The sequence below is a fragment of the Panulirus ornatus genome, chromosome 19, assembly GCF_036320965.1.
Source record: "Panulirus ornatus isolate Po-2019 chromosome 19, ASM3632096v1, whole genome shotgun sequence".
NCBI classification, from domain to species: domain Eukaryota; kingdom Metazoa; phylum Arthropoda; class Malacostraca; order Decapoda; family Palinuridae; genus Panulirus; species Panulirus ornatus.
Genome location: NC_092242.1, coordinates 43,689,079 through 43,697,201, shown reverse-complemented (window position 1 = coordinate 43,697,201; position 8,123 = coordinate 43,689,079).

Genomic DNA, 8,123 nt, shown 5'->3' with positions numbered 1-8,123 from the left:
ATATAATCATTTAATCTATGTCCTGGGGCATTACGTATTTGCATTTCAGAGTTTATTGATGATGAGTTTGGGAGAAGATATATTTTTTGGGAATCTAAGTTAAAGTACCCTAGATTTTATTGATAAACCCTTTAAGTTAGCAAAGAAATCATTTTATAGAGTTGAGCCCAAACCTCCATTGACACCAAAATCTTTTGTTCTCATTTTGATAATAATTTCAATTTGCTTCCATGTTGTTAAACCCTTTTAAATTTAAATGTTGCCTTTACAACAATAATACTAAAAGAATATCTTAATCAGGAATTCACCAGAAATTCTCTTGGTTGCATCATAAATTTCCTGTGGATTGTGATAAATTTATGTTGGTCAGACTGGTAAGGATCTTTCTGTTAAAACTTAAGCAACATAAATATAGTATAAGAACAGGACAAAAATCAAATCCCTTGTTTTAATCATTTAAAAACTAGATCATTGTTTTTACTGGAGTAAGCCATCTCATTTTAACTCTAACTCTATTACCAAGAGAAATATCATTGAATCTTCTATTATTAAATACACAAAGCATTATAATCTTAATATTAGTGATGGTCTGTACAAATTAGATAACTTTATTGTTGATAAGATTTGTAAACTGATAAGTTTAAGAACGCTCGTTGTATGTTTTGGACAATCACATGTTTACCAAATGGCGTCTTAGCTTCGTCTCTTCGATGTATGTCAACTGACTGTTATATTTCTCTCTTGTGTCTCCCCTGATGATGTGATTATTACACGAAAGTGCACTTGGGAAGTTTTCGTGTTTCATTTTCCCCGTGGACTCATAGGAATATCTTGATCACGCGTGAAATTGTGATCCTTTCCAACATGGATTCCACACGGCTCTTCTATTACTTCTCTAAAAGCTGTCCTGGACTTTCTCCTTTCGTTACTGCTTTCTCCAAATCGCTAATCAAGGCTCACCAACTGAAGTTACGATTTGAATTCCTTAGGAAATGCCTTGAATAACAAGTGATGCCAAGATCTGTCCTACCTCAACGTTTGCTACAGCTGTCTGGTCGACCATTTGACCAATTTCAAAGTATTATTCTAAAGAAAAATATTGAATAAAAGAAACTTGAAATGGAGGAGGCTTTTCGCATTTCAAGAGAGAAGAAACGTGCCTTTCAAATGACAATACCGACACACTGGAAGAACCGGATGTTGGACTATTGCTATGATAAATTATGGAAAGAACGCAATAGGCTACAAGTGTCACTAAATCGTAAGTTGGACCATCTTATTGAAAACAGCGACTGGACCAAGAAAAGAAACCCATCTTTTGAGGTAAACCTGTCTAATAAACAACTAGATAAAGATTCCTTGTGTGCATTTGGCTATGGTTTAAGTTTTGTATGCTCTAACAGAGAAGCCAGCTGTGTTGATGTCACAAAGTCTTTTTGTGATTTAGAAAATTACAGTAATTTAAGTAGTGATGATATTAATATTAGCAAGGGTTTAGTGTATGCCAGTTTGTCAAAACGAGTGGAAGCTAATTGCCCTAAAAGATTCAGAAGAGCTATTAACACCTTAAAAAAAGACAAGGATATACATATTACTAAAGCAGATAAGGCTAACACTGTTGTGATTTTAGACAAAAGTAACTATATATCTAAAATGAATGATCTTCTAAATGATAACACAACATATTCTAAGCTTAGTAAAAATCCCTTAGAAGCAATTAATTCTCACTTCAATAAAGAAATGAAGTAGTTGTTGAAATGTAACATTTCTCTTATCAAAAATTTGTCATCTTTGTCCTCTTCATTGCCATATATGTATGGACTTATCAAAACACATAAATAAAATTTTCCAGCAAGACCTATAGTGAGTTCAGTAGGCTCCATCACATATAAATTATCAAAATGGTTAGTTTCCTAATCAAGCCCTTTAGTGGGTAAGGTATCAAATTCTAATACCATGAAAAATGTAGATTTAGTCAACAAGCTAAACGATATCAATATCAATTTTGATTTCAAACTAGTTAGCTTTGATGTTTCCTCACTTTTCACTAAAGTTCCAGTTGATGACCTTTTAGAATATTTATTTGATGTCTTGGATGATATCCATTTACCTATTTCAAAGTCTAATTTCATTGAACTGATAAAATTGTGTATAAAAGACTGGGTATGTCAATTTAATGGAGATTATTATGCTCAATAATTTGGTATGTCAATGGGTAACCCTCTTTCACCTGTACTAAGTAATCTTTATATGGAATTTTTTGAAACAAAATTACTAAAGGATATCTTACCTTCTAATGCAATTTGGTTTAGGTATGTAGATGATGTTCTTTGTGTTTGGCCAACAAATGAAAATTTACAAATATTTTTCCACTTACTTAACAATTTAGTACCTTCCATCAAATTTACTGTAGAAAATGAGAATAATGGTATGTTACCATTTGTAGATTGCATGATCCATAGACAAAGAAACAAGTTTAAGTTTAGCATATACAGAAAACCCACCAATGTATGCTCATATATCCATTATTACTCATCTCAACATGACAGAGTTAAATTATCATCATTTCAATCTATGTTCCTAAGGGCATTACGTTTTTGCAGTTCAGAGTTTATTGATGATGAGTTTGAGAAGATATATTCTATTGGATCTAAGTTAAAGTACCCTAGATCTTTCATTGATAAATCCCTTAAGTTAGCAAAGAAATCATTTTATAGAGTTGAGCCCAAACCTCCCATTGACACCAAGAATCGTTTAGTTCTCCCTTTTAATAATAATTTAACTTTGCTTCCCATGTTGCTTAAATCCTTCAATGTAAATGTTGCCTTTAGCAACAATAATACTATAAAGAATATCTTAATCAGGAATTCACCACAAAATTCTCTTGGTTGCATCTATAAAGTTCCTTGTGGAAACTGTAATCAATTTTATGTTGGTCAGACTGGTAACGTTCTTTCTGTTAGACTTAAGCAACATAAATATAGTATGAGAACAGGACAAGAATCAAATGCCTTGTTTAATCATGTTAAAAACTATGATCATTGTATTGACTGGAGTAACGCCATCTCAGTTGTTAACTCTAACTCTATTACCAAGAGAAATATCATTGAATCTTCTATTATTAAATACACAAAGAATTATAATCTTAATAGTAGTGATGGTCTGTACAAATCAGATAACTTTATTGTTGATAAGATTTGTAAAATGATAAGTTTATGAACGCTCGTTGTATGTTTTGGACAATCACATGCTTACCAAATGGCGTCCTAGCTTCGTCTCTTCGATGTATATCAACTGACTGTTATATTTCTCTCTTGTGTCTCCCCTGATGATGTGATTATTACACGAAAGTGCACTTGGGAAGTTTTCGTGTTTCATTTTCCCCTTGGACTTATAGGAATATATATATATATATATATATATATATATATATATATATATATATATATATATATATATATATATATATATATATATATTTATTTATTTATTTATTTTGCTTTGTTGTTATCTCCCGCGTTAGCGAGGAAGCGCAAGGAAACAGACGAAAGAATGGCTCAACTCACCCACATGCACATGTATATACATACACGTCCACACACGCAAATATACATACCTATACATCTCAACGTATATATATATATATATATATATATATATATATATATATATATATATATATATATATATATATATATATATATATATAGATACACAGACAGACATACACATACATACAGTTAGTTAGTTTAGTTTATTGGAAAAATATCATTTGAACATCTGCATTATACATAACTGTATAAGGCATATACATAATAATATAGGTAATACTTGAACACACCAAATATTTTTCCAATTAATATACATTCAAGCGGGCCTATCAACAATTACATGATTATACCTCCCTAGTACTTCATGTACATATTTGCATAGCACAGCCAAGAACACCTTTTCACTCAAGAGCGCACCTATACTAGCAAAGTTTAACATAGGGTATCTATGTCGGCAATCTTCTGATATGGAGCATGAAATTAGCACATGGTTCTCCGTTTGTATGGACACATTATCACAGTAGCAAGTCCTGAGAGGAGCTGGTGTACGGTTCCATCTGCCTGTCTCTTCTCTTAAATTATGAGACATAAGTCTGATTCGTGTGAGAGACTCTCGATGATAATCTGGGATACATATAGTTGTGAGATAAATATCATGAATATTCAAGGAAGGGTTCAGCTCTGTAACATAGGTATTTAACTTGGTTGCTGTTGGTGCTTTATTTTGTACATAGTCCCTAATCTTACCCATAGGATCTGAAGGCTGGTCATCCCATAAAACTCTTGTTAGATCTATATATCCAGGCGTATTATGGTTCCTACATAGGTCAAAAACAAAGGTAAATGGTTCTTCATAATCCTTTCTTTCACTATTTGACATTAGGAATGTTCTTTTCTTCTTCTCTAAAATGTAATCAAAAGGTGGTATACCTGTTTCTACCAAACATAGATTTACACTGGTATTCTTCCTTACCCCTAGCAGGCACTTAATTGATTTATTATATTGCTTCTCTATGCCTTTTACATTATTTGTAAGCCATGATTCTGAGCTATATGAAAGTGACGACATGACAGCTGCATCAAAAACTTTTTTCTTACAAGTGTATGGCATTAGTGAACTGGCTGCACAGAATATGGAAAACTTGTTAACAATAGCTTCACTCTGTACTTCATGCTTAGCCATCACATCCTTCATCTTTTACGAGTCTGTAAACCAAGCTCCTAAATAAACGTATTGTTCAGTGTATTGTACCCTAGTGTTACCTATAACTAAGTCTTCTTTATCCTGTTTCCCTCCGTTAATGACAAAAAACTTAGTCTTCTTCTCATTAATGACCATACCATATTCATCGCAGTATTGACATAAAACGCGAAGTTTCCTTAAACATGTATCTCTACTGGTGGCCAAGATAACAGCATCATCCATTAATAGCAAGACATGCAGTCCTCCTAAAAAACCATCTGCAGCAACTGCCATCTTCAGCATGTTCACAAAGCGGTCTATATATATATATATATAATAAACAATAAACAGCTAGTTGGACTTCCTTGAAGGACTCCAACTGTAGGAGTAACAGCAGCAGTTTTCAAGAGTTGTTTTGTACACCTATACATTGCTTGAATAGCTAATAACATTCGTCTTCCACATCCATGACTCTTTAATACCTGTATCATCTTATTTCTTGGGACCCTATCGTAAGCCTTACTAAAATCTATGAACAATACATATAATCTAACATTCCTAAATACTGCGAAGTCACATAGCAATCGTAACGACAATATTTGTTCTATGCAGCTCCTTTTCTTCTGCGCTCCAGCCTGGCACTTATTGAAGTTACACCATAAAAGTAGTCTGTTATATATTAGTGTTTTATAAATTTTTGCTAACGTGTCCATTATAGAAATCCCTCTATAGTTGTCACATACCATTCGGTTCCCAGTTTTGAATATGAGCACTAATTTTGAGTAGCACCACATGACTAGATACTTCATATTCATGAAAACAGCATCAAGAAGAATCAGAGAGAATGATAGCAATAGCTCAGGGAGCATCTGTACAATGCCAGGACATATATTATTATAACTTTTGCTTTTGTATTTACCATTAACAGACTCCATAAACTCCTGTGTAGAAAATGGATCATCAAGCACCGTAATGTAGGGCAGACTATTATCTAGTACCACCTCCTCGAGACTTGGGCTGTCCATTGGGTTCAATAGCTTTTCTACATGTTCTTTAAAGTTACAGTCACTCGGTTTTTCTTCATTTCCCACCTCTAACGATCCTTTCCAAATAATTGATTTCCACAACATCTTATTGTTCTGTGACTGCAGTATCCTTGACCATGTTGGCTGTGTTGCGTCCCAGTCACCTTACACGTTTTCTGTTTCTCTCGTACACCTCGTAGCTGCCTCTATGATGATGTCACATCCCATATTTAAGACTTCATCGATATCACCGTCCTGCCTCAAAGTAGGGGCTTCCACTTGGTTTAATCTTCCTATGAATTCTTCCTGATTAACTCTCTGATAGCTAGCTGATTTCCTAGGTTTATAGACAGAGGCTGGTGCCTTGGGCTGATGACTTCGTCCCAAGGTATCTGTTCTTTCTACCAAATCCTTGGCCGAGATCACTTTTCCTTTATTAATATCCAAGGTAATGGATAATGGGGTATGGTCTGATCCTCGTACATTTTGGTGCACTTGTAACTCCCTGATTTTATCTATCCAAGTCACTTTACATAGGCATAAATCAATTTCTGACAGCCATGTATCACGGCGTTTAAAGGATAAATTTCCGTTGAAATGTTCACTTCCATACAAAAAGTTATTCACTATTAGCAAATCATCATTCTGACATATATTAACAAGAGTTTTACCATGACTATTCACCACCCTGTCCTTCACACCGTCATACTGATACACACATCCTGCCTCATCGACCAAGTAAGGCTGGCCGACTCTACCGTTAAAGTCACCCATGATGATGACGTCGCCAGGGCTGACAGTGTGGCTCACCAAGGCTCCGTGTTGCACTGAGCTAAAATATGGTGAATCACTTGGGGGAATATACACACCGCCTATTTTCTGGTATGGCCACCACGACATGGCTATCCATATTTGCCCCTCACTGTCTGTATCCACGTTTAAGAAGTCGTCCGTTAGTTTACATTTGACTAACATAACCACTCCTCCTCGGTGCTGACCTACTCGTGATACATTGGTATAAACATCAAACCCTGGTACTGTCACGTTAAAATACTGTTTCGCCTCTAAAAGAAATACAATATCAAAACTCATAAGAAAATGTATGATCAAGTTATCTTGTAACTTATCTCTCAAGTCAGCAATGTTCCATGAACAAATTTTCACTGCCTTATTTTGTCGTCTTACTGGAAAAACTTTGGAGAGAATCGATCGATGACAACTCCATCCCTCAGCAGGACTCTATTCTTCCAGTCGTAACTGATGTTCGAAGCAGCGTTGCACGGTTTCTCTTTCCCTTCCTTCTCTCGCATCCTTAGTCGAGCTTGTTCTTTTCGAATCGCCGGGTGAGTATCCTTTTTCAAATAGATTCTTGCCATTGTTATTCCAGCTTCTTTCAGGTTTTTCGCTGCTCTCAGGATGTTGTCACGCTGTCTCTGGTTGTTTACTCTCAGTATTATTGGCCGTTTCTTCTCATCATTCTCCTTGCCGAGTCGCTTCATCTCCCAACCATGTACACAATTCGTACTGTCTGCCTTTATTCATTCCTATCGCCACCTCACCACACATGAAATAACAACTCCCTTCCCCCTCATGTGCGCGAGATAGCGCCAGGAAAAGACAACAAAGGCCCCATTCGTTCACACTCAGTCTCTAGCTGTCATGTAATAATGCACCGAAACCACAGCTCCCTTTCCGCATCCAGGTCCCACAGAACATTCCATGGTTTACCCCAGACGCTTCACATGCACTGGTTCAATCCATTGACAGCAAGTCGACCCCGATATACCACATCGTTCCAATTCACCCTCTTCCTTGCACGCCTTTCACCCTCCTGCATGTTCAGGCCCCGATCACTCAGACTCACTTACACTACATCTTTCCACCTACAATTTGGTCTTTCACTTCTCCTCGTTCACTCCACCACCGACACATATATCCTCTTGGTCAATCTCTCCTCACTCATTCCCTCCATGTGACCAACCGATTTCAAAACACCCTCTTCTGCTCTCTCAACCACACTCTTTTCATTACCACACATCTCTCTATCTTATAATTACTTACTCGATCAAACCACCTCACACCACATATTGTCATGAAACATCTCATTTCCAGCACTTCCACCCTCCTCCGCACAACTCTGTCCATAGCCCACGCCTCGCAATCAAAAAACATTGTTGGAACCACTATTCCTTCAAACATAGCCAATTTTGCTTTCCGAGATAATGATCTCGACTTCCAAACATTCTTCAACGCTCCCAGAATTTTCTTCCCCTCTCCCACCACATGATTCACTTCCGCTTCCATGGTTCCATCCGCTGCCAAATTAACTCCGAGATAACTAAAACACTTCACTTCCTCCAGTTT